The following is a 25,556-nucleotide window of genomic DNA, read 5'->3' as shown; positions in this document are numbered from 1 at the left end:
CAACCAGGGCCGTTACACAGAGAAGCCCTGTCTTGAAAAGCCTATGTATGTATGTATGTATGTATGTATGTATGTATGTATGTATGTATACACACACACATATATATATGTGTATATATATATATACACACACACACACACACACACATATATATATATATATATATATATATATATATATATATTCCTTAGATTATTTAGGACATAACTAAAAATAACGATAAATACTCAGTCCTCCATTTTGTAAGCCAACCAAAACAAAGCTGGTAATGCCTTTCCGTGTTCCTCAAGTCTTCTAGGGTCTAATGTCCCCAAGTAGGTCTCTGACTGTTAGCTAGTGACTAGAGTCTCAAAAGATACACACAGATAGCTAGTGTAGCTAGTCACCAACTGGCACTGAGCTGCAAGGCCATATATGCCCCCCCTGGCAGCACCTAACTGCACAGTAACTTCATGATGCCTCAGATGTTTCTCAGGAACATGCAGGCTGTCTTACACTTCCTGGAGAATCAAGGCCAAGAGCCTGGCACTGATATGATACAGACACATGGCCCCCTGCCCTATACAGCACTACTCACCTACCAAGCTAGACTATACTGTTGACTTCATGACACTTTCATTCCTCACGGTGTCCTGAGCACAAAGAAAGACAAGAGGAGAACCAGATAAGGGTCTGGAAGACAAGCAGGTACTGGGGCTGGCTTATCTATCTTATTGTCCCCTCTTCTTCATTTAGTACTGGGGGAAACCTGATAACTACTGATAAGGAACATTCTTACAGGGTTGGCTCAAAGATTCCAGACCTCCCAATTCAGAATATCTATGCATGTATGTATGGCTCCTGTGTTCTTAACTTCCGCAGGGGATTATGGCACTGACTTCTATGGAGTGGCACCAGGAATCTAGTGACTGGATTAAGTACTACAGCTGGATCTCCATATACCAGGGTTGTTTTTTACAGCTGCAAATTCAGCCAGTCACAGATAGAAAACATCTGGGAGGGTGTATCTAGGGGCTGGTGTAGCTCACTGGCACACTTCTTGCCTAAACATGCACTATGACCTAGGTTTAAGGCCCAGCACCACAGAAACTGGACTTGGTGATAGATGATGCAATCGCAGCACTAAAGAGATACAAGCAGGAAAATCAAAAGTTCAAACTCATTCTACAGAGTTCAAGGCCATCCTGGAATACATAAGATCCTGTCTCAAAGAGGGAAACGTATCTGTACTGAATAGGTACTACTGGTTGTTCTTGTCATCGGTCCCTAACAATACAGTATATATACAATTCATATGCTCTGGTTGGTTGAATGAAAATGGCCCCTATAGGCTCACAGATTTGGATGCTTAGTCTCCAGTTGATGAGCTGTCAGGTATTAGGATTGGCGTTGTTGGAGGAGGTGTGTTACTGGGGGTTGGGATTTGAGGCTTCAAAAGTCCATGCCAGGCCAGTGTGTCTGTCTTTGCCTGCTGCCTGCAGATCAGCTACACCAGTACCATGTCATGCCTGCCTGTGTGCTTCCATGCTTCCTGCCCTGATAATAATGGACTAATCCTCTTAAACTGTGAGCAAGCCCGACATCAATTCTTCTTTTATGAGAGCTACCCTGGTCATGGTGTCTCTTCACAGCAACAGAACAGCAACTAAGACATGTACCATTTATATTATTTCAAGTCCTATAGGCAATTTGAGTGCTTTTTATTTTCTGTGGCACTGAGGACTGAACACAAGGATTTATACAGGCTGTGTAATCATTCAACCTGAGATATCACCCCAGCTGTTTTTACTTTTTTATTTTGAGGCAGCGTCTCTCTAAGTTTCCCAGGCAGACCTTGAACTTGTAATCCTCCTGCCTCATTCTCCAGAGTAGTTGGGATCATGGGCCTGCACAACCAAGCCCAGATACAGAGAGAAAAGCTGGGTGTGGTGGCACACACCTTTAATCCCAGCACTCTGGAGGCAGAGACCAGCAGGTCACCTTGACTTTGAGGCCAAGCTGGTCTACATAGTTAAGTTCCTGGACTAGGTATTGAAACCTGACTAGGCAGGGCTAGGTATTGAAACCTTGTATAGTGTGTGTGTGGGGAGGGGTGGACTAAATCAGAAGCTGCACTTTTCCTAATATCCCTGATTTACACACACAATCAAGTATGAGAAGCATTTTCTAATACATTCAATAATCTGATCTACCCTTGAGACCAAATGTGAGTGTGAACTAGTATGTAAACAGTGTGAACACACACACTACTAGTCATCAAGACAAAATGAGACAGAGAGAGAGAGAGAGAATGGAATGGAAGGGAGGGAGGGATCCATGAGAGGATCCATGCAAGAGAATGGTTTGAGGGATAGTATAAAAGCACAGGACCCTTCCTGGAGTACTGCTTATATAACTTAAGCTTCAAGGTCTTAGCAAGCATTTGCTACTGTTCCCTGAATCATGCATTCATCTTACATAAGTGCTTAAGGATAGAGAGGCCTGGCTCAATGGTTAACAGCACTTGGTGCTCTTGCAGAAAACTCAGGTTCAATTCCCAGCTCCAATATGGCTGCTCACTCCAGTCTCAGGGGATCAAACTCCCTCTTCTGATCCTCATGTATCAGGCACACACACGGTATACATACATACACATAGACAAAATGCTCATACTCATAAAATAGTAACTCTAATTTTTTAAAGAATGCTCCAGTATGGGTGGTGCTGTAGCAGATCTTACCATTAATCCCAGACATTGCTCCTCTCCTATGAGAGGATGATGACCTCTACCTGTTGCCATGGTTTCCTGGACACTAATGAGGATGACACATCTTCATCTTCACTGGCATTGATCTCTATCTGTTGCCATGGTTTCCTGGATACTAATAAGGATGACACATCTTCATCTCTGCTGGCATCAGCAGCCACACACACCAGGAGGAATAATCCAGCTGATCTGACCCCAAATGGCTACCTTCTTTCCTTGAGGAGTCTCTCTGACATACTGAGCAACTAAAGGTTCCGATCAACCGTCAAGAGCTTCAAAATAACAGTTTCCAAAGATCTGAGTCTCAAAAATCAGAACAATTTCTTCTGAAATTTTACCAAGTTAAAAGCTCTTACTGGGGCCAGTCAGATGAGGGTGATTTGCAGCCTGGCCATGCAAACTCTGAAGACTCCGAGTTCAATCCCTGAAACCCACATAAATGTTGACTGGGAGAATCAACTCCTAAAAACTGCCCTCTGACCTACACACATAATAATAATAATAGTAACAGCAAGAATTATTATTATTATTATTATTATTATTATTATAAATAAAAGGTTTTAAAGTTAAAAATACAACACATTTAGGTTCATGGAAAACTTCATTCCATGTTCCCTGAAAGGCTTGCTCCAGCTAACCACTGGTGAAGGAGTTGTTCCAGGGTGACACACTTAATAGAAATAAACACCAGGCACTCTGCATGAAAGAAATTTGAATCATGAGAATTTTAGCATTAATGTTAAAATTGTTTCTTTGTAAAAGACAAAAGAAGTGTATCTGGGCTACCAGTCCTGGCCTCAACTTTGTGCATTCTTTGCTCTGCCTGCCACCCTGCAGGAGTGCATCCTGTTCCTTCCATTCTCTCTTTATCAAGTTTGCTCTCAGAAGGCTCATGCCAAACTAAACTTGCCTGATGGCATACAAATTACTTCCTTGTTTTACTTTAAAAACCTTAATGCCTTTAATAATATCCACTAAGCACTTAATTGTGTAGGACAAGGATTGGCTCTATTTAACTCAATTTATGCAGCACACAAACAGCAGAATAATGCCATGGCTGCTCAATTTCCTTTAAAGACCTAAACCAAAATAAAGTCCTCACACCTCCCCCCATCCAGTTCCTCCCTCATTTCTTCTTCTCCTTCTCTGCCCCTTACTCTATCGTCTCCTTTCCTCTCATGAAAGTTTCACTGTGTAGCCCAGGGTAGCCAGGAAGTCACTATGTATACCAGGCTATCCTAGTACTCACGGAGATCTGCCTGGGATTCATGCTGGATTAAAGGTGCACATCACCAAGTCCAGCCCATTCTCATTTTTAACCCTTTGATTTCATCACTCTTATCCACTGGACTCCCTACAATGTTTTTCCAGGTTATCTAGACCAACCAAATTCTGCTCTAGGAGTGTGTGTGTGTGTGTGTGTGTGTGTGTGTGTGTGTGTGTGTGTGTGTGTGTGTTCTCCTGAATTGAACACAGGTCCTTGCCCATTCGAGGTAAGCAATCTCTCAACTGAGCTATATTCCCTGACTCCTGCAATCCAATCTGCTTTACAATTTCTGCACTTCTATACTTTCTACCATACTGTCCCTAACACCCAGAACTTTTGTCTCATTCAAAGACCCTAGTAAAAGTATGCCACTTCAAGAAAATCTCCCAGATTAATAAACAGAGAGGAGAGAAGGGCAAACATTAAAATGACCAACACAGTTAGCATCCCCCTTCCCGGGAAAGGCTAACAAAACCCTGACAAAAGCAGCTCAAGAGAGGGAGGGAGGAAGGGTTTCTCTGGCTCATAGTCAGGAAGATTTGGTGGTGTGGAGGGATCATGAGGTACATGATCACACTGTATCCACAGTCAGGAAGCAGACAGAGAGTGCTAGTGTTCAACCTGATTTCCTTTTTCACTCAATTTGACCCGATCCATGAAACTCTGCCTCCATGTGCTGGGTTTATCTTCCCTCTTCAGTTAAACATTTCTGGAAATATCTTCATAGTCATACCCAGAGATGTGTTTCCATGGTGATTACAAGTCAAGCTGACAGTAAAAAATAGCCATTACATCATCACACTTACTGTTTATAATTTTTATTTCAGTTTTTGTTGTTGTTGTTTTTTTTAGCCAGTATCTCACTATGAAGTCCTGGCTGGCCTGGGACTCTTCACATAGACCAGGCTGGCCTCAAACCTGCAGCAATCTTCCTGTCTTCACCTCCCAAACTGGAATTACAGGTGCATACTACCACATACAGCTCCAGTTATATTTACTTTTTTTGTTGTTGTTTCATTTGTTTCTAGGCAGGGCTTCTCTGTATAACAGCTCTAGCTGTCCTGGTTCTCAATCTGTAGATCAGGTTGGTCTCAAACTCACAGAGATAGATCCAGCTGCCTCTGCCTCCTGAGTGCTGAGATTAAAGGCCTGTGCCACCATGCCCAGCTACAACTTTTTAAAAATAACTTGTAAGAGTTAAAGTATTCATTTAGTCTCCCACTGCCAAGTCTTATGTGACAGAAGGCACCTTGTACTTCTTGTGTAATTGATTCTTGGCTCCCAAAGGTTAAAATCCAGCTTTTTGGTGGTCCACACCTTGAACCCAAGGCACTAGGGAAGTGAGACACGAACACTCAAGTTCAAGACTAGGCTGAGCAATTTAGCAAGAGGTTTAAAAAAATGGGACTGGGGGTGTAGCTCAGTGATAGAGCGCTTGTCTACCATGTACAAGGTCTTTGGTTTGATCCCCAGAACTGTAAAAACCAAACAGCATGGCAATGTAAAGGAGCTCTCCGCCATCCCAATTATGTTCTGTTACCTCAGACAGACTATGGCATCCAGTTAGAAATGTACAAAGATGGGGGCAGATATGTGACTTCCTCTTGCTATTGCATCTCAAGAAAAAAAATCTAGGGGCTGGAGAGATGGCTCAGTGGTTAAGAGTACTGCCTTTGCTTCCAAAGGTCCTGAGTTCAATTCGCAGCAACCACATGGTGGCTCACAACCATCAGTAATGAAATCTGGTGCCCTCTTCTGGCCTGCAGACATACATGCAGGCAGAACACTTTACATAATAAATAAGTAAATCTTTAAAAAAACAAAAACTAAAATTGGAAAGAAAAAAAAAGAAATCTATTCCCAGGCAAAAGTGTAAAGAATGAGGAGCTGGGTCAGCAACTATCCTACGAATATAGGTGAAAACAGGCAAGGCACAGTGATTTATATACTTTACTTATCATTATTTCATTAAGCAGATTTACAAGTACTCAGAAATGTAAGAATTAATATTCCCCCAAACACTGTCCTGTCTGATGTCTGATTATAAGTTTACATCTAAAGTGCAATAAAAACGTGTTCTTCTCCAGAGGACCTAAGTTTGGTTCCCAATACCCACATCGGGCAGCTCAAACTGCCTGAGAAATCAGCTCCAGGGAAATCCAGGCCCCACAGACAGCTGCACTCACACACGAAGTGCACATGTGCCCCCCGACACACACATATACACAGAATAATTTTTTTTCTCCTTTGGGGTTAAAGTACACTGAGGTGGCATCTAAGAAAACTCTTCACTTTGTTAGCTTCAACCAGAACCTTTCCATCTATACTGAACTCAAGAACTCACAAGCTTGACTTAGGAGTGATATCAACTTTCTTGACAACTTGGGGGAAATTCAAAAAGTATGAAAGGGTATCTGGCCACCATACAACACTCTGGTGTTCTGGATACTACACAGACAGAAGCCTGAGAAGATCTAGGCATGAATCAGCCACTACTCAACAGCCAGCCAATGCCAGCAGACTATTGTAAAACGTCATCAAATCTGGCAGCCCTAAAGCTCTGCATAGCTGGAAGGCAGGCTAAACATTTGTAAAACTGTGTTGAAGCCTAAAGAAATAGTGGGGGCAACAAATCCTTTATGTGCTAAATCTTTACTACATCTCATAGAAATTTTCAAATTCAGGAGACTCAGAGAAGTTAATTTGGTTCTTTAGTATATTCTCTCTCTCTCTCTCTCTCTCTCTCTCTCTCTCTCTCTCTCTCTCTCTCTCTCTCTCTCTCTCACACACACACGCACACACACACACACACACACACAGAGAGAGAGAGAGAGAGAGAGAGAGAGAGAGAGAGAGAGAGACTTTTAAAAAAGAAAAGATGGCTCAGCCATTAAAGGCTAGGCTCACAACCAAAAACATAAAAAATAAATAAATATATTTAGAACTTGGAACACAGATACACCAAAAACATGTTGAAAGTTGAGGATGTAACCTGTGGTAAGTCACTCTGCTGGATAGAGGTATCAAGGCCATCATGAGTAAAATAGAAAAAAAAAAAAAAACCCTTCAAGGGTGGGAGGGGGCAATGATGGATAAGCCTTAATCCCAGTACAAGGTGGAGAGAGGATTAAAAATTCAAGCCTAGCCTGAACTGCCTAATAAAACCCTACCTCAAAAAAAAAATAAAATAATATCAACAGATCAACTAACACAACTGTTAAACCACCTTATATTTACTAAGAACACGTTGACAGAATAAACACAGACGTATCCACAAAATGAGAAGGACTGCATAAACGTGGTACTCTACCAAGTACCCTCTGCTAGATTATATAGATTATATCCAGCCCCTGTCACAACAACCAGCTGAAATGTGAAAATCATCTCAACATAATTAGTGGATGGGATGACAAAGTCTTTAATCCTAGCACTAGGGAGGGAGAGGCAGATCTCTGTAAGTTCAAGGCCAGCATGATCTACACAGGTTCCAGGAGTTCCAGGACAGCTGGACTACACAGAGAGACCCTGTCTCAAAACGAAGAGGGCTGGAGAGAAGTCTCAACAGTTAAGAACACTGGCTGCTCTTCCAGAGGACCCAACACCTATATGGCAGCTCACAACTGTCTGTAACTGTAGCTGCAGCAGGGAATCAGACACCATCACACAGACATACATGCAGGTAAAACACTAACTCGCACACACACAAAAATAAATCATTTTAAAGGGCAAAAGAAAGAGAAAGGAAGGAAGGAAGGAGGGAGGGAGAGAAAGACTAACTGAAGCAAGGCTTGTCATAGAAGACAAGCTGAATCACAGAAATGTAGAAAAACTGCTTGCAAAACCATCAAGGACATACTTCCTCCATTGTGCTATGATGGGGGATATCCTTCTGTATATATGTTTCTCTTATTGGTTAATGAATAAAACACTGGCTAATAGCCAATAGAGGCAGGAAGATAGGCCGGACTAGGAGACTAGGAGAATTCTGGGAAAGGTAGGCAGGAAAGCCTGCCAGACACGGACACCATGTAGCTGACCAAAGAAGTAACAGGTCCAGGCATTCTCCTGTAAGCCAAGACCACCATGTGGAATTACATTGATTTATAGAAATGGGTTAATAATTAAGACAGAGCTAGCCAATAAGAAGCCCCAGTCATCAGCCAGAAGTTTAACGATTAATATATGTCTTTGTGTTTTTATTTGGGGCTGAGAAGGATGGCAGGACCTGGCAGGACAAGAAACTCAGCAACCTTGCTATCTTAAATATTTCTTACATATATTCTGTAAAACTGCCAAAGAAAAATACTCTCTTGCAACTGACATGTAAAATTCATTAATTACTTGCAGTTTCAGAGAATATTACACCACTTAGCACCTCAAACAAATGCACAGTAAACTTTATTTAGAAACTATACACAACATATTGCTGCAGAAGCCTGGGTGTGGGTGTGTGTTGGTTTGCATTTTCTTCTGTTTTTAGATTTATTTATTTATTTACTCTCTCTCCCTTCCTTTTCTTCCTTTCTTTTTAAATGTATATGTGTGTGTATGCTTTGGATATGTGGAAGACACAGAGACCAGAAGAGGACTTCAAGACCCCCTGGAGTTGAATTACAAGTAGCTGTGAGCCATCCACTGTGGGTTCTGAGAACCAAACTGTGGTTGGTCTTCAGGGAGGGAGCACTCATTCTTAATGACTGAGTCCTCTGCAGCCTGCTGTGTTGTTTTTTGAGGTGGGGGGCTCACTATCCCACCCTGGCTGGCCTTAAACTCAGAGATCTGTCTTGCAAGTGTTGGGATTAAAGGAATGCAACATTAAACCTGCTGGGGCCATTTTTTGAGACAAGATCTCCAGCAGCCCAGGTTGTCTTTACATCTCCAAGGATGCCTTTGAACCTCTGGAGCTCCTCCCTCTACCCCCTGGGTGTTAGAAGAAAGATGTGCCACCACATCTTGCTGGAAGCTTGATTGTTTTGCTTTCCTATAATGAAAGTCAGAATATCTGTTCTTCACTTCAGTAGAAAGGAAACGTTCAGCCACATCTGAAGCTCAAATCTCACAACTCACTCATCTAATAAGTTCCTATTTCTATTTTTCTACTACTGATTCTACACTTCTGCATTTCTTCTTTATTTATACTTTATTTTTGTTGTTGTCGTTTATGTTTCTTGAGAGATGGTCTCACTATATGTACAGCCCTGGCTGTACTCACAGAGATCCACCTGCCTCTTCCTCCCATGGCCAACTATACTACTTTTTTAAAACTAACATTTAATCAGGTGTGATGGCTGACACCTGCAATCCAGGCACTTAAACAGGACTACCAAAGTTTGAGGCTAGGCTGGGTCACAGAGAGAGTATGTCTCAAATATAAGTAAAAATAATGTATTGTATACATATGTATGAAACTGTCCAAAAAATCTTTAAAGTAAAATCAATGGTTCTGTTCTTATATGGTGATTCTATAAGCTGACTCACCATTTATATATGAAGAGATGGCATATGTAAAAATAACATGAATCACATTTCTCCAGCTCTTAGAGCCCTGACTGACACTAAGAGACAGCATTTCACCAGTGTTCCAGTAAGAGTCAACTGTTACTGGGAGCCCACTTTATACTGTCTTTTTCACACACCACCTCCCACCCCCATTTAGTGTTCAAACCCAATTCTGAAACCAACTTAAAACCTGTACTTGACCCATTGTATAATTAAACTGAAAGTAAAATAAAAGCTTCCAGAATGGCCAGGTACAGAAAAGATGCCAACAGGTCAAAGTTCAGAATGGAAAAAATAAAGAGAAAGAGATCGAGAAAGAACAAAGCCAACATAACGAAGTCTAAACGAGAAAAAAAACTATCTCTTTATGAAAAATATTACTTGCCTTATGCAAAGTTTCCATTTTAATTCTCTATTTTAAGATTTAAAATGTCCCATAGGAAATTATATGTACATGTATGAAAGTGTCATGATGAATTCCAGTATTCTGTAGGCTAGCTGAAAAAATGAATACAATAATGTGAGGCCACTCCCATAGTCGAAACATCTACTCAGCATTTCTAGTCTTCCGAGAGTCCATTCTCATTTTCTGTCCTGAACAAGCAGGACTCCCATGGGAATCTCTCTCTCTCTCTCTCTCTCTCTCTCTCTCTCTCTCTCTCTCTCTCTCACACACACACACACACACACACACACACACACACACACACAGTTCTACCTCACCTCCTTAGGTGGTCAAATGAGTGACACAAGACAGCTCCCACGCTGAGGTAGGTCTAACTCAGACAATTGACATCACCTTCCCAAGCCGGCCACCACCACAGTGGCACCTTCCAGGGGGATGAGCTCAGACCTCACACCCAGCAGCTATGCTTCCCCTTAGTTGTTCAGGTGCTCAAACTCACTAGAAACATCTACATGCTGATTAGGCCAATTATAGGGACACGATTACTCAATTATCTTGGCATCAAATTGAAATAATGACCTAGCATTTCCTATCTTTACTCTGGCAATCAAATCTCTCCTCTACGTTTGGTTAAAGCTGAGTATTTCTTAGTTGACTATCAGCTGAAAACTGATAAAAAAAAAAAAAACAAGCCAAATAAAACAAAAACAAGGCACCCTTGGAGAAAGAGTTCCCAGTACAACTTAAAGTTGAAGATAAGACCATTCCCTTGCACTAGGCCTGCACAGGACAGGCTCTCAACAGTCAGTGGAGGACTTGGGGGAGAGGCTCACGGATCCTCCTCCTTAGTGGTGAACAACACTGCTGACTGACAGCCTCTGGGAGGAGGAGCCACCATCTTCAGTTGTGTAACCACTCACTGTCAACAACCCCCCACCCCCCGCCACCTCTGCTCCAGTGGGTATTTCCAATCCCAAGGCCACACAGACCCACCGGGACAAACCCTGAGAGACAGACAAAACAAAAAGACACACATGCAGGAAAGAGATTAGTGAGAAAGAGGCCAGGTGGACAGGGAAAGGAGTGGGATGAGAAAGAGTGAGAGTAATCATTATGCATTATAAACATGTATGAAACTGTTAAAGAACATATTAAAAACCTATTCCCTAAGTCTACAGCATAGCATTCTTCACTGTTCTTTCTTTTTGTCACACAGATTATCTACAATGTAAATAGTTACAGAAAAAGAAGACTATGTATTGTGGGGTGAACTCTGCAGAGACAATCATCCTTGGCACACTGTCCTCTGGTCCAGAGTTGGTAGAAATGAGAGCAGACCTAGGGGACTAAAGGGCAGTCTTTACCAGAACATCTTCCAAACTGGATGGGAGGGACAGCTCTGACAAGCAGAGTCCGCTGAGCCAAGCATGGTCACACGCCTAGGAACCCAGCACCCAGAAGCTTAAACCAGAAGGATCACAGGTTTGTGGATACCCCAGGCTGCGTAGGGGTTCCACTCACCTTGTGATACACGATCAGATGCGTCTCAAAAACAAAACGGGAGCCAGGCAGTGGTAACGTGAACTTCTTCAATTCCAGCACTCAGGAGGCAGAGGCGGGTGGATCTCTGTGAGTTCGAGGCCACCCTGGCCTATAGAGCAAGTTCCAGAACAGGCTACAAAGCTACACAGAGAAACCCTGTCTCGAAAAACAAACAGCAACAAAAGTGGGGATGTAATATTTGCCTAGCATGTCCTGGATTCAAACCCTGCCTAACAAACAAAAAATAAAAACCTGGGGGGAAAAGCACATACTGAACAGTGTTAGCCATTAAGGAACCATAACAGTCTTTTAGACTGTTTGCCTGTTTGGTGGATGTGGACCCAGGAGCACCTGCATGCTAAACACATGATCTACCACTAAGTTACACTGGGTGGAAGCATGGCGCTCTGAAAGGAAATATTGCTAATGTAGGAAGGTTACAGAACAGAGATCTCTAACTTATTTTTTAAAATAATTAATAATTTCTTCAAATTACTATAAAATGCTTTTACAAAAGGGTCTTGCTCTGTAGTTCAGAATGTCTTGGAATATGCCTAGGTCAGTCTCAAAATCCTCTTGCTATATATTCATAATTTACACTTTGAAAATTGAGTCACACAGGGTCTAAGTAACACTCCCATAGTTATAAAGTTAGTAAGATAAGGACACTGGACTTTCTGACTAGCCAGCTGGTTACATGGAAGCCACTGAGGTGTTCCAGATGATCCTGGAGCCAGCATTTAGAAGGCCAAGGGTACAAAGAGTCCCGTCCTGATTCATGGGTGAACTCACTTGGTATTATCTTCTATTAAGTAATAAGTAAACGAATGTTTTCTGACCATTCAGATATGCTTGCCACAGCTGGCTTGTTCATATGTGTCATGTGAAGCACACTAAAGTGCCTGTTCCCTGCTCCCATTCCATTTACTCCTCACCAGTCTATGAGCTTTTGAAACAAATTTCCATATATTCCCCAGGACTTGACAAAATGTGCCCACCAAACAGACTAAAAGCTTTAAAGGACAAGTAAGACTCAAAGAAATTGGGGTGTGGGGAGAGGACCAACAGGAGAAGGGGATACAATGGTAGGCAGGCAGAAAACCACATGTGGAGAATAGAGACATCTAAGTCACACACTCACATGATCAAACATCAAGTGGTCATCAAGAGGAGGCCTGGAATTCCTAGCCTGGAGGAAAGCACAGAGACACCCGAGTGCTCCACGCATTTACCCACAGGGGAAGAGGAAGGGAGCACGTTAAACCCTTCAAAGGGCCCACACATTTTAATGAATCATTTCCCTAGAGCCAACTCTCTTGACTAAATTACACTGCAATGAAAATGAGCAAGTTTGTGCATAATACTTTCCAACGTCTGGAATTACTTTAGGATAATTACATGGGGCCAGTGCGATGACTCAGTGGATAAAGGCGCTTGCCACTGGGCCTGAAGAACTGAGTTTGATCGCCAAGACCCACATTGTAAAAGGTGAAAATCGACTCCCGCAAGTTGTCCTCAGTCCTACACACACACACACACACACACACACACACACACACACACACACACAGACGTGTACACACATCCCCACACACACAAACACACACAAACACACACACATCCCTGCACACATGTGTGAACACACATGCAGATGAGTACATTTTAAAAATCTATACATGTTAACGATATCAATTTAGTTCAATGAATATTTTAAGGCCATTTGTATATTAACAAAGTTTGACTCTGACAGCCCAGTCTAAAATCTATCTCTATAACCTTACAAGACTAGCCAAGTTTCAATACCTCGAAAATCTACAGATAATGAGTTTGAACTGGAATCCCTCGCTGCTAGAGGAACTTCCCAAACTTCTTTCCAATTATCAGAACCATACACCAAAGGAGTCTTCCCTTGGCAGCTCGGTTTCTCGATTTAACTCTGTGATGTCGCAGTACTGTGACAGCAGAAACATTCTCTGGAAACACACTGACATCATTCAGTTCTTCCCCATCAACTCTTCGGGGCAAGCAGATGTCTTACTTTCACTGCTTCTAAAAGTGAAACCTCTTCGGTTGACTCTGGTAATTGATGCACTTTGACCCATCTTACTCTGTGTCCCCAGCACCTGTACAAAGCTGCCTTTGTTAGTATTCAGAATGCCTGCTCCTGTGGGAAACCTGCACCGTTCTTCTACACTGACTTCTAAGTAAAAGTCAAGACTTAACTGCTTTTATTGTTGTTTGCTGTTGCTGCTGTCGTCTTGAGACAGGGTTTGGGGCATACCAGGCTGGCCTGGAACCACTGTGCAGCTGACAGAGAGCTCATCATACCCCTTGCCTTCCCCATCCTCTCTACTACTATTCTGCTGAAAGAGAAAACTTTGGGTTGATTATTTTCTAAATAAGTGAATTTAAGTACTAACCCTATAATTTCAACTGAGAAAAAAATTGTAATAAAACCATTTTGTTCAAGACAGTATAGCTAGAGACAGCAAAGTCATTCCTGCTGCTGGGAAATATTGCTCTTTGGTCTCTCGTTGTTTGTTTGAGACAGCATCTTAGTATGAGTCCAGGCTAGCCTGGACCTTCCTGTGAAGACAAGGCCACCCTGGAGTTTGGAGCAATTCTACTTCTGCTGCCTTCTGTGCCTGAATGACAGGTCTGTGACATCACATTTTGGTCTCATTGTTTTTCTGTTTGACATTTATTTGTGTGTATGTGTTTATATGTGTCTGTGAACGTGTTGTGTATCACATCATGAGTGTGGAGTTGGATGTGTGTGGAGGTCAGGGAACTATCAGGGGTTGGTTCCCTCTAGCCACTATAGGGGTTCTGGGGATCAAACTCAGGTTGTCAAGCAAGAGCCTTCACCAGCCAAAATACCCCCTGCTCCCTTTGTTTTGTTTTTGAGATAGGTGTCACTCTGTAGCCCAGGCTGCCCTAAAACTCATGACAAGCCTCCTGCCTCAATCTCTCCAAGTGCTGGAATTACAGAAATGAGCCACCATAGCCCAGTGGTGGTGCACACCTTTAGTCCCAGCACCCGGGAGGCAGAGGCAGAGGCAGAGGCAGAGGCAGAGGCAGAGGCAGAGGCAGAGGCAGATGGATCTCTGAGTTTGAGACCAGCCAGGACAGCCTCCAAAGCCACAGAGAAACCCTGACTCAGAAAACCAAAAAAAAAAAAAAAAAAAAAAAAAAGAAAGAAAAAAGAAAAGAAAGGAATGAGCCACTATACTAGGCTCAAATATTAGGGTAATAAATGTCTAACATGAAATTCAATGAACATGTGCTGAGTCCCTACTATGTACTAGGCACTGACTGTTTGCAAACTTGTTTAGTCCCTACTATGCAAAAGGCACCAACTGGTTACAAATGTGTTTAGTCCTTTCTGTGCACCAGACACTGCCTGGTTACAAACACATGTTTAGCCCCTACTATGCACCAGGTATTATACTAGGTACCAGATAACAATGTGAAAAGTCAGAAGTGAGATCTGTTCTCAGACCTTTCCTTCTTGGAGCAAGAAGGGACGGCTAACAATGAGATTTATGAAATGGGAGGTTCTGGAGACAAGAACAATGGGAAGATTGTTCAGATGGAACCAGATTCTGGAATACCTGTATCACTAGCCAAAGGACCTAAAGAGATCTTCAGAAGACAGTAACCTCAATCAGATCCTGATTAGACTCAGTGGCATCTTATTTCCTCTAAGATAAACCCAAACTCCTTAAGAAGGCTAACTAAATCCCCACAACAACCCTTTAACCCTTAGGGTCTAGCAGTATCCATGTATAACATATTCTTGTTTTCTGCTTTGCTTACTTGCTGAGACAGAGTCTCAGTGTAGCCCTGGCTGGCCTAGAACTTGCTATATAGAGAGCTTGCTGGCCTCAAACTCACAGAAGTCTGTCTGCCTTCATCTTCCTCCTTTCCATCCAACTCCCATCACATAAGCTCAGGAAAGCCAGGGCTTTCCTTCCTGGAGGTTTTCAGGCACTTCGATTTCATCTGAGTAAGTAAATTGGACTGGGGTGGGGGTAGGGTTGGGGAAATAGCTCACTGAGCAAGAAGACTGATTTCTTAAACAAGCATGAGGAACTGAGTTCGAATCCCAGCATCCATGTCAAAAAGCCAGATACGGCCACACCTGCACCTGTAACCACAGTCCTGTGGAGCATGGTGACAATACAATTGTTGGGGCTTGCTATATGTTGGCAGGCGCCTAGGTTCAATGAGAGACCCTCTCTCAAAGGATATAAGGCAAAAAGTAACAGCGCAAGACACCTGCTGTACAACCACACAAGCATGTGCTCATACCACGTGCACATATACACCAAAAGAAAAAAAAAATTTAAAAAGGAAGAAGAAACCAAGTGTGGATTTAAGCTTAGTTCTCCAGTCTGGTTTTACCAGAAATGAATCTTAGAATTTTTTTCTTTTGAGGCAGGGTTTCTCTGTAACAGCCCTGGCTGTCCTAGAACTCACTTTGTAAACCAGGCTGGCCTCAAACTCACAGAGATCAGCCTGTCTCTACCTCCCGAGTGTTGGGTTTAAAGGCGTGTGCCACCACCTCCCGGCAGAATCTTAGAATAGTTTATCAGTATTTTAAGTCTCATCTGACTCCTTGAGTCCAATCTCTCTGTTGCTCTCTCTAGATGTGATGATGAACTCAGCCTCCAGAGCAGCTGAGCTACGGGCATCACCACTATAGCCTGCTTGATCTCAGCTTTTGCTGATGCTGAAAAGCTGCTGCTCCTCCAAGCTGGGTAAACATACTGTAACTGCATTATACCCTCAGGCCTGATCTCAATTTTACTAGGCTCTGGAGAGAAAGGGGTAATCAGCATATTGAAAAACGCCAACATGATGATAGTGACCCTAGACTTACTGCTGGGTCTTAGGAGAGGTCATCGTGGAGAATCAAGGTGAGGCAGGGAAAGCACTGGGCCCAGCACAGCAGCACACACCTTTAGTCTGGGCATTAGGAAGGCAGAGAGGCAAGTGGATTCCTGAGTTTGAGGTCAGCATGGTTTACATAGTAAGTTCCAGGCCAGCAAGGGTTACAGTGAGAAGCTGTCTCAAAAAGAAGTCCCCCTTTGTGGCACCTTCTAGGCAGTTAGCCATGTCTAGATGAAGACGTCTACCTCCTTCCAAGGCACAGACTATTAGAAACCCACTGACAGGCCTGGAGATATGGCTCAGTGATTAAAAGCATTGGATGCTTTTCCAAAGGTTCTGAGTTCAATTCCCAGCAGCCACAACCATCCATAATGAGATCTGGTACCCTCTGGCCTACAGGCATTCATGCAGGCAGAATACTGTATATATAAAAATAAATAAATCTTAAAAAAAATAAAGAAACCCACTGAGGTGTACAAAGAAATGCAAACTGTATATTTTATGAGAGAAGTATAAGGCCACTGTGTGTAGGTGAAGTAACTGCTGATGGTAGGGTTATGTGGTTCAAATCAGTGGCAGGAATGACAAACAAGGTTTTCCCATGGAGCATAGTGTCTTGACCCATGGCAGAGAACACCTGCTGTTCAGTGAGGGACATTCTTGTTGTAAGCCAAAGAGAACTGGCAAGACAAAGCACAAGTGTCCTTGAGGATGCACTGTGGATGCCAGTCTGAGTGTTCTCAACCTGGTTGCTGCAAGAAGAGGAAAAGAATACTCCTGGACCTGGCCGTGGTGGTTGGGGCTCAAAAGAGCCAACAAGATCCTAAAGCTTTTCAGTCTCTGAAAATGACATCTGCCAACATGTTGTCATAAAGCCCTTAAACAAAGAAGGGGACAGCCCAGGACCACAGGACCCAAGATTCAGGGTCCTGCTACTTTCAGAATCCTGCAACACAAATGCTGACATACTGCTTAGAAGAAACAACACACTAGGAAAACCAAGAAGGAGGCTACAAAATATGCTAAACTCATGACAGTCAAGAGGATAAAGGAATCCAGGCAGTGGTGGCACACCGCCTTTAATCCCAGCACTTAGGAGGCAGAGGCAGGTGGATGTCTGTGAGTTTGAGGCCAGCATGGTCTACAGGGTGAGTTCTAGGACAGCTAGGGCTACAAAGAGAGACCCTGTATTGAAAAAAAAAAAACAGAGAGGGTGACTGAGAGAGAGAGAGAATATGAATGAAGGAAGGCAAAGAAAAATGCCAGGAACAGATTGCCAAGAGACACAGGCTGTCCTCACTGGGAGCTTCTACTTCTAACTCTGAGTCCAGTCAGAAATAAGTCTTTAAGAACATGCATTTAAAAAGCAGCAAATAACGAGAACTGAATGAAGGAGAGAAGGCTTTCCCACTTTTCCTGCTCAGACTGCTTTTGAAGCAAAATCTCTGTGCTTACTACAGTCTCACTTCAGTTACACCCCCCCCCCTGCTTTTCTCTGCGTCTCCTGAACCACGTTTTTTGAAATATAGCCAGTTCTGTCCAAATCTCTAGAACATTCTTTTTGTAATTTTAATCTTCTTTTGTTCATTTTTTGCTTTGTTTTGAGACAGGGTCTCTCTACACAGCTCTGGCTATCCTTGAACTCACCAGGCTGGCCTCAAATTCAGAGCTATCCCCCTGTCTCTGCCCCCCCCCCCGAGACTGTCTGAAACAGTCTCCAATACTTCTTTGTCATGTCCCTTCCTGACTCAAAGTTACCATTTCCTTAGTATCTGGTCATGAAAACAGGAACATGAATAAATCCACCCACATCAAAATTAAAACAGATGGGGATACAGACATGGCTCAGTGGTTAGTGGTTCTTTCCAAGGACCCACACGGCAGCTCACAACCACTAGGGTATCCACTGTTACAGGCACCAAGAAAGCATGTGATGCAAACATACTTGAAGGCAAAAACGCTCATAAACATAAAAATAAATTTAAAAATCAAAATAAGGTTAGACAGTTCCAGCCATTCCCGTATGTATGTGTGTGTGTATGTGTTATATATATACATAGAGAGATTATACTTGTATATAGAGATTATTTATGTTCATTTCTATGTATTTTAAAGTTAAATAAATGTAACTACAGTAATTTCACAGAGATGAGGGGATCCCTAGAAGTCCACTACATAAATCTGTCAAGTTGATTCAGACCATCATTTCCCAGGGATTGAGGTATGAAAGGTGGTACACACCTTTAATCCCAGCACTAAGAAGACAAAGGCAGGTAATCTCTGGGAGTTCAAGGCCAGCCTGGTGAGTTCTAGGAGCCCAGGTCTACCTAGCGAGTTCCAGGATAGCCAGAGCTACATAAGAGAGACCCTGTCTTGAAAACAAAAAACAAACAAAAAAGCAACCAAGGGTCAGTTCCCCCAAACCTGTCAGTTTTCATTGTCACCTACTTCTAGACATTGGGGGGGGGTGATTTTCTTTGTACTAAGGTTTCACTAGGTAGCCCTGGCTGATCTGAAACTCAAAAGAGCTCCAATGCCAAAATTACAGGCTTGTTCCACCATGCCCAGTTTGCAGAGAACCTTTCTCAACAAGTGGGTATTAAAACTGTAGGGAGCAGAGGGGGAAGCACCTATTGGGCTTGTGGGGAACAATCAGGAAGAAATCCATGTTTATACTTTCAGTGTTATGTTCATTAGTAAACCAAAACAAAAACACACTCAGGTTACATACTGAGGCTGTCAGCTGATTTCTCTAAAGGCTATGAGGTATAAGAACAGTTAAAGATTATTTGCTTTTTAAATTATAGGTTGGGCTGGGAGGTGAGGGCACAGGCCTTTAATCCCAGCACTCAGGTGATAGAGACAGGCAGATCTCTGTGAGTTTGAGGCCAGGACAGCCAGGACTGTTACACAGAGAAACCCTGTCTCGAAAAACCAAAATAATAATGATGATGATGATATAATAAGTTATCGGTTGAAGAGTAGGCTGTCCCTCACATCCTTTTCACCCCTTGTTTTCCATTATCTCCTTGGAAATCTTTCACCACCTTTGCTAGAGAGTCCTGAAATCAGATAGAACATGTCTCAACAGTAACAGATTCCTTGCATGACCAAACTATTCAGTTTCCTGAGTCTTCCATGCATCTTACAAATTTCATCTTTAGCAAAGAACCTTGAGGAGCCAGTTTAATTAGAACTCCCTCCCTAGGTATGTCTTCTCCTTCACCACAGTGTCCCAGAGCCCAGGCTTAACTGCACGAGGAATCATCATATTAAAATGTCTTACCAAGAATCCTGCTCGATGGGGATGCTTCCTCTTACTACGCTTCTGTCCATGGCCCTGCCCCTGCCCTTCACCTATAAATTCTTGTTTAGCCATACCCCTTTCAGGGTTAAACCCAATTTGTCTCCCCAGGGTCAACCCATTGTCACGCATGGCCCTTAAATTGCTACAATGGTCTTGAATACAGTTGTTCTTCACCACACAGCAAGTTCCATTAAATAAGTTTTTCTTTAGCAGCAATTAGATCAATGGGGAAAAAAAAGGAACTTGAGATGTTCTAAAACAGAGAAACATCATCTCTTCTAGTAATTTTTGAAAGAAAGATCTGATGCTGGATTTGTACACACTCAACAATCAGCCATTCGGAAAGCCTAGTTGCATTCATTCAGTTCCAGGTGGCTTTTAGTCAGCACAATGCTTTTTCACTGGGCATGCCAGTGGACACCTGTTATCCTGGAACTTGGGAAGCAGAGGTAGGAGGATTACTACAAGGCCAGCGTGGTCTACAGTGAGTTACAGGCCAGCCAGGGTTACAAAGTGAGAGAGACTTTATCTCAAAAAACAAACAAATTACCTAGCAATCACGTGTATCATAACTGCAATAGAAACTATACAAACTGAAGGCGGGGAAACCTTTCATGTTATAGAGAAGCACATGAAAATTTGGCTGAGCATCCAGCATAAATTACTTGCAATTAATGATAAGTGAAACTTTTCAAACTAACAAAGAGTTAGGAAAGCAGTGACTAAAATCTCATCAGGATCCCAGTACATACCGCCTGTGGTTTTTCTCAAGAAAGCCAAAATAAAAAATAAAAATAAAAACAGACAATAAAATGCCCAAGAATGACCAGGTTAAGGGCATTCTGAAAGATTTAAATACCACTTGGTCAATTTTTACCCAAGTTTGACCAGTACTAGTCTAAAATCTAGATTTTTTTCCTATATATGAATACAACAACTCAACTACAACCACAACCATAACAAAACAACAAAAAGCAAAAACAGGAGCAAAGGGTCTCATTAGACATTTCTGCAAAACAGAGACACACTTGGCCAATAAGCATAGGAAAGACTGTTTTTATCCCTGGTCTGAAACACAAATTAAAACCACAAAGAGATATCAAGTCACACCCACTAGGGTGACTAAAAAAAAACAGAAAAAAATGTTGGTGATTTAAGGACATTGCAACCCTCATACACTGTTATGAGAGTATAAAACGTACCAACTTTGATTAAAGCCTTAAAGTTTCTTTACAAAGTTAAGCACTGAGCATATCCATGCCTAAGCATGCGTTCAGGAGCATCAAAAGTGCACATCCTCAAATGTTCTAGCCGCATTAATAATAGACAATGACTAAAAAGTGAAAAACAATGCAATTTCATTAATTAGTGAATGGATGTGGTAGTGACCATATCCAAATAGTCATTCAGCTATAGGAAAGCACAGAACAGACACCCACTAGCTACAACATGAATGAGCTTTAAAAACATTTGGCTAAGTGAAGGATGCCAGACAAAAAGACACACACACACACACACACACACACACACACACACACACACACTAGCGGGGTGTGGCAAAAGCCTGTGATCTCACCCCTTGAGAAGTTGAGGCAAGAGGACCATGAATTCAGATTAGCCTAAACTATACAGCGAGACGGCTTCCCTAAGGGAAGAGCCAAAAGCTTGTCTTTAAACGGAGGAGGTGGAGAACCACAAATACTGTATGATTTCATTGGTGTCCACAGAGGGCAAATGCATAGGAATAGAAAGATTAGTGGTAGTCAGTGGGTTGGCACGGTGAAGGAATGGGTAGCAACTAACAGGTACGGGGTTTCTTGTGGAGATTACAAAAATGATCTGGATAGTGGTGACAGTTGCAAAACCAGATGAATATACGAAAAGCCACATTTTGGAGGGATAAGTAGCATGTACGCCACCTGATGTATCGATCAAACGTCCATTTACAAAAAGAGGACATGGGTATAATATGCCTCAGACTGTAATATTAAGTAACACCTACAAACACGCCAGCTCTCGCCGCAAATGGACACTGAGCCTTCTTAAATTGAGGCATATTGTACACTCATATAGCCAAGAGCGGGGTGCCAAGCAGGCTCCAGGGGTGAGCGCAGCCCGCCTCCCAGCATCTGCATCTGAGCTCACCTTCTGACATCCCTCGGCGCGCGCCCCTGGTCGCCATGGCCTCAGGAGGGGCGCGGAGCCCGAGGGCAGCGGCTGGCAGGGCTGGGCACCGGCGGGCCGCCTCGGGTCCCGCCGGCCTCGGCTCCAGCGCCCGCAGCACCGCCGCCCTCCGACACTTAGCCGCTCCGGAGCCGCCGCTCCCTCCGCGGCGGCCCCAGCCGAGCCCCAGCGCAGCGACGCCCCCGGAGTCGTTCCGCCCGGCCCAGCCCCGCGGGCCCGCCGCGCCTCCTCGCCGCCGCTGACAGCCGCCCGACGCCCGCGGCCACTCGCGCGCCCCGCCCCGCCCCGCGCACGCGCGCAGCCGGCCGAGCCCGCCGAACGCCGCTGATGTGGCCGCCCGGAGGCTACCCGGATCCACGGCCGCGCCCCGGCAGCCGCCCTCCCGCCAGCCCGCCCGCTCGCTCGCTCCGGCTCCCGCTGGTAGCGTTAGCTCAGGCTGCCCCGCGCATCCTCCGCGCCACATCCCAGCCCGCGCATCCTCGGCTCACCGCTCCGTGGGCCCGGGGCCTCTGCAGAGTCCGGCTTGCGTTTCCTACGGATCAGAACGCGACCGAGATTCAATCGAGGACGTGGGAGTCGTTGCGCGCTTCTCGGAGGCCAAAGGACGGGGAGGAGACGTGCGGGCAGCGTCACGCCCTCCTAGCGCCTGGCAGGGTCAGAGCCAAGTGCTTGGGCGCTGCCCAGCCAAGCCTTTCGGTTTGCCCACGCTCGAGTTTGGTAGTCGAGGTAGACTTGAGCCAGACTTTGCCAAGGAAAACCGTGAACTGCTTCGATGACTGTGTGTTAGGTACCTATTTCATGAGATCCAGCTAGTGGAACTCCACCCCACCCTACCAAGGTGTGAGCCCAGCCCTGACTCCAGGGGAAAGCTGCTGTTTGATCCTGAGGCTACACTACTGCCTCAAACAAAAGCTTTCACCGGACTGGGACAGGGGTATGGTGGCACCCGCCTTTAATCCCAGAGGCAGGTGGCTTTCAGTGAGTTTGAGACCAGCCTTCTCTATTTAGCAGGTTCCAGGAAAGCCAAGGTTACATAGTGAGACCTTGTCAAAAGAAAACAAAAGCAGCTGGGCGGCGGTGGTGCACACCACCTTTATTTCCAGCTCTCGGGAAGCAGAAGCAGGCAGATCTCTGTGAGTTCGAGGCCAGCCTGAGCCCCCAAGACAGGTTCCAAGGCTATAGAGAAATGCTGTCTAGAAAAAAAAAAGTCTTTTTTACAGTCCAGACTGGCCTTAAACTATTTGGGGGCGGGGTTGTTATTTGTTTGTTTCTTTGTTTTTCTTGAGACAGTCTTGATGTGTAGTATGTAGCTCTGGCTGCCTTGGAACGTGATATGTAGAACAAGCTGCCCTTGAACCCACAGTGATCTGCCTGCCTCAGCCTCTCAATGCTGAGATTAAAGGCAGAAACCACCATTCTCCAACCTGGCGTCAAACTCTTAACCCTCCTGTTCTGGAATTACAAGTTGTACCGTTGTGCCCAACTCTATCTCACCTTCTAAAGGATTTTAAAGTGGTGGTGGTGGGCTAAGGCTGGAAAGATGATTAGCAGTTAAAAACTGTACTGCTCTTACAGAGGACACAAGTTCAATTCCCAGCATCCACCTTCACAACCCTCCACCAACACACAACCTGAAACTCCAGTTCCACTAGACCCAAAGCCCTCTTCTGGCTTCCAAGGGCATCTGTCACATGAGCACATATACACACATATATACAATAATTTAAAATAAAGTTTTGAATCTTTGGAGGATTGCAAAACACCTTTAGGAATAACAGCATTGCTATAAAGAATATCTGCACTGAGTAAAAGTTATAGGAAGCCATTATTTTGGTTTAGGGTTCTGTGCTAAACCCCAAAATGGAGTCACTTTTACCACTAACTGAAACTGTTTGTTCCACTTTCCCAAAAACAGCTGTTTGAATTGGCATAGTTATGAAGCAGCCTCTGCCTTAATCCTGCCACACACACAAAGGCAACCTGATGATTCTTGCATCTTCTATTGTTTCCCCATCTCTATCTTACAAGGGAAGAGACTTTCAAATGACCAGTCTGGTCCTGGGCTTCTGGTTCCCACTTTCTTCAGCCCCTTTGTGTCTTGGAAAGAAACCTCTATCCCACTAGGATGCTCATGCTATTTTGTGGAATGAAGTATGGCCCAATTTTACAATCAGAAGACAAAGCCATTTAAAGCCCTTGAACTAAAGTCAGTGATGCCATGGCATTTCCAGATGTCTTTGTTTTATTGCTGTGAAGAGATACCATGACCACGAAAACTTTTTTTTTTTTTTTTAAGACAGAGTTTCCCTGTGTAATAGCCCTGACTGTCCTGGAACTCTCTCTGTAGACCAGGCTGGTCTCAACATCACAGAGATCCACCTGTCTCTGCTTCCTCAGAGCTGGAATTAAAGGCGTGTGCCACCGACCCCTGGCGAGGGCACCTCTTTGAAAGGAAAACACGAAAATGAGGCTGCTTACTGTTCAGAGGTTTAGGCCACTAACGCCGCGGTGAGAAATAGGTGTGTGGGCAGATTCGGTGCTGAAGAAAGAGCTGAGATTTCCACATCCTTCCACATCCGGATCGCATTGGGCGTGGCTTGAGCATCTGAAACCTCAAAGCCTGGCCCACTGACACACTTCCTCCAGCAAGGCCACATCCACTCCAACAAGGCCACACCTCCTATGGTGTGGACATTTTTTTTTTTTCAAACCACCACAACTACATCTTACTAGAAGGTAATTAGCTGCTCCAAAAAGTGCCAGAAAGTTAACAGATAAGTGTGTCTTCCTGGCTCATAGAGTCTCTTAAAGTTTCCACTCAAAAAACACCTGTAGGGAGCGGGACAGTGGTGGTGTCCTCCTTTAATCCCAGCACTAGGAGGCAGAGGTAGGCAGATCTCTGAGTTCAAGGCCAGCCTGGTCTAAAGAGTGAGTTCCAAGATAGGCTCCAAAGCTACAGAGAAACCCTGTATTGAAAAACCAACAACAATAAATGTCCTGAGCTTCAACTTGGAACTCAAATGTAAATTCAGTTTTCATCCTGAAAATAACTCATTGAACTCTGGTGAAGAACAGCACCCCACCTGCCCCACCACCACCACCACCACCACCAACATAGGTCCTGGTACAGACAGGCAGCCGGAATCACATTCACATTTCATCTTTTGCCTCACTGCTGGCAACCTTGTATGTGAAGCAAGCAGCTTAGAGCTGATGTTCAGCAGTGATGATGGCTAGGGTGATGGACAAGGGACAAAGGGGCCTGTCTCCTGTGGGGCAAGTGAACTCTCCCTTGAAGAAAGGGCATTTAATCTGAGCCCAGTGGAAGAAAAGTTGGACAGACAACAAAGATCCAAATGTGAGTTACTGTGACCTAGGAAACACCAATCCATTACCTTAAATGACATGGTTCACCCCGAAAAATGTTACTGTAATCAGTAATAAATTTCTGTAGTCAGCAAGGAACAGAAATCCATAAATCGATAAATGTGGAGCATCAGAGTGGTGGGCTCCAGTGCAGCAAGCAATCCCTTTCAGATGTTATATCAGAGCATTCTCAGTTGTGGAGTTTCCAGGAGGCCAGAAGTCAGCTAAGCTCTGTGGTAGATCCTGAGAAGTTTGTATGCACACACAGACACATCTATGTACACACACATAGTGACATACAGATCTCATTTGGAGGACTTTTCCTGTTCTGTTTCGTGTTAA

At 43.9% G+C, this 25,556-nt stretch overlaps 1 protein-coding gene across 5 annotated transcripts in view; it reads right to left on the bottom strand.

The window, feature by feature from the left end:
- LOC113830657 (solute carrier family 41 member 2) overlaps nt 1–24,461 on the bottom strand; it is a 106,043-nt gene extending 81,582 nt beyond the window's left edge. For 2 of the 5 annotated variants that reach the window (XM_027392522.2, XM_035450690.1), the window contains exon 1: nt 24,327–24,461. The gene's annotated coding sequence lies outside the window, so the exon portion shown is untranslated. Of the gene's footprint in view, nt 1–12,602; nt 12,697–21,809; nt 21,992–22,336; nt 22,495–24,326 lie in introns of those variants that run through there. The other 3 variants (XM_027392523.2, XM_027392525.2, XM_027392526.2) reach the window with 3 other exon arrangements.
- Between the last annotated feature and the right edge of the window lie 1,095 nt (nt 24,462–25,556).

The sequence above is a fragment of the Cricetulus griseus genome (genome assembly GCF_003668045.3).
Source record: "Cricetulus griseus strain 17A/GY chromosome 1 unlocalized genomic scaffold, alternate assembly CriGri-PICRH-1.0 chr1_0, whole genome shotgun sequence".
NCBI lineage: Eukaryota > Metazoa > Chordata > Mammalia > Rodentia > Cricetidae > Cricetulus > Cricetulus griseus.
Note: the sequence above shows the minus strand (reverse complement) of the source record. Positions and strands in the feature narration are given on the sequence as shown.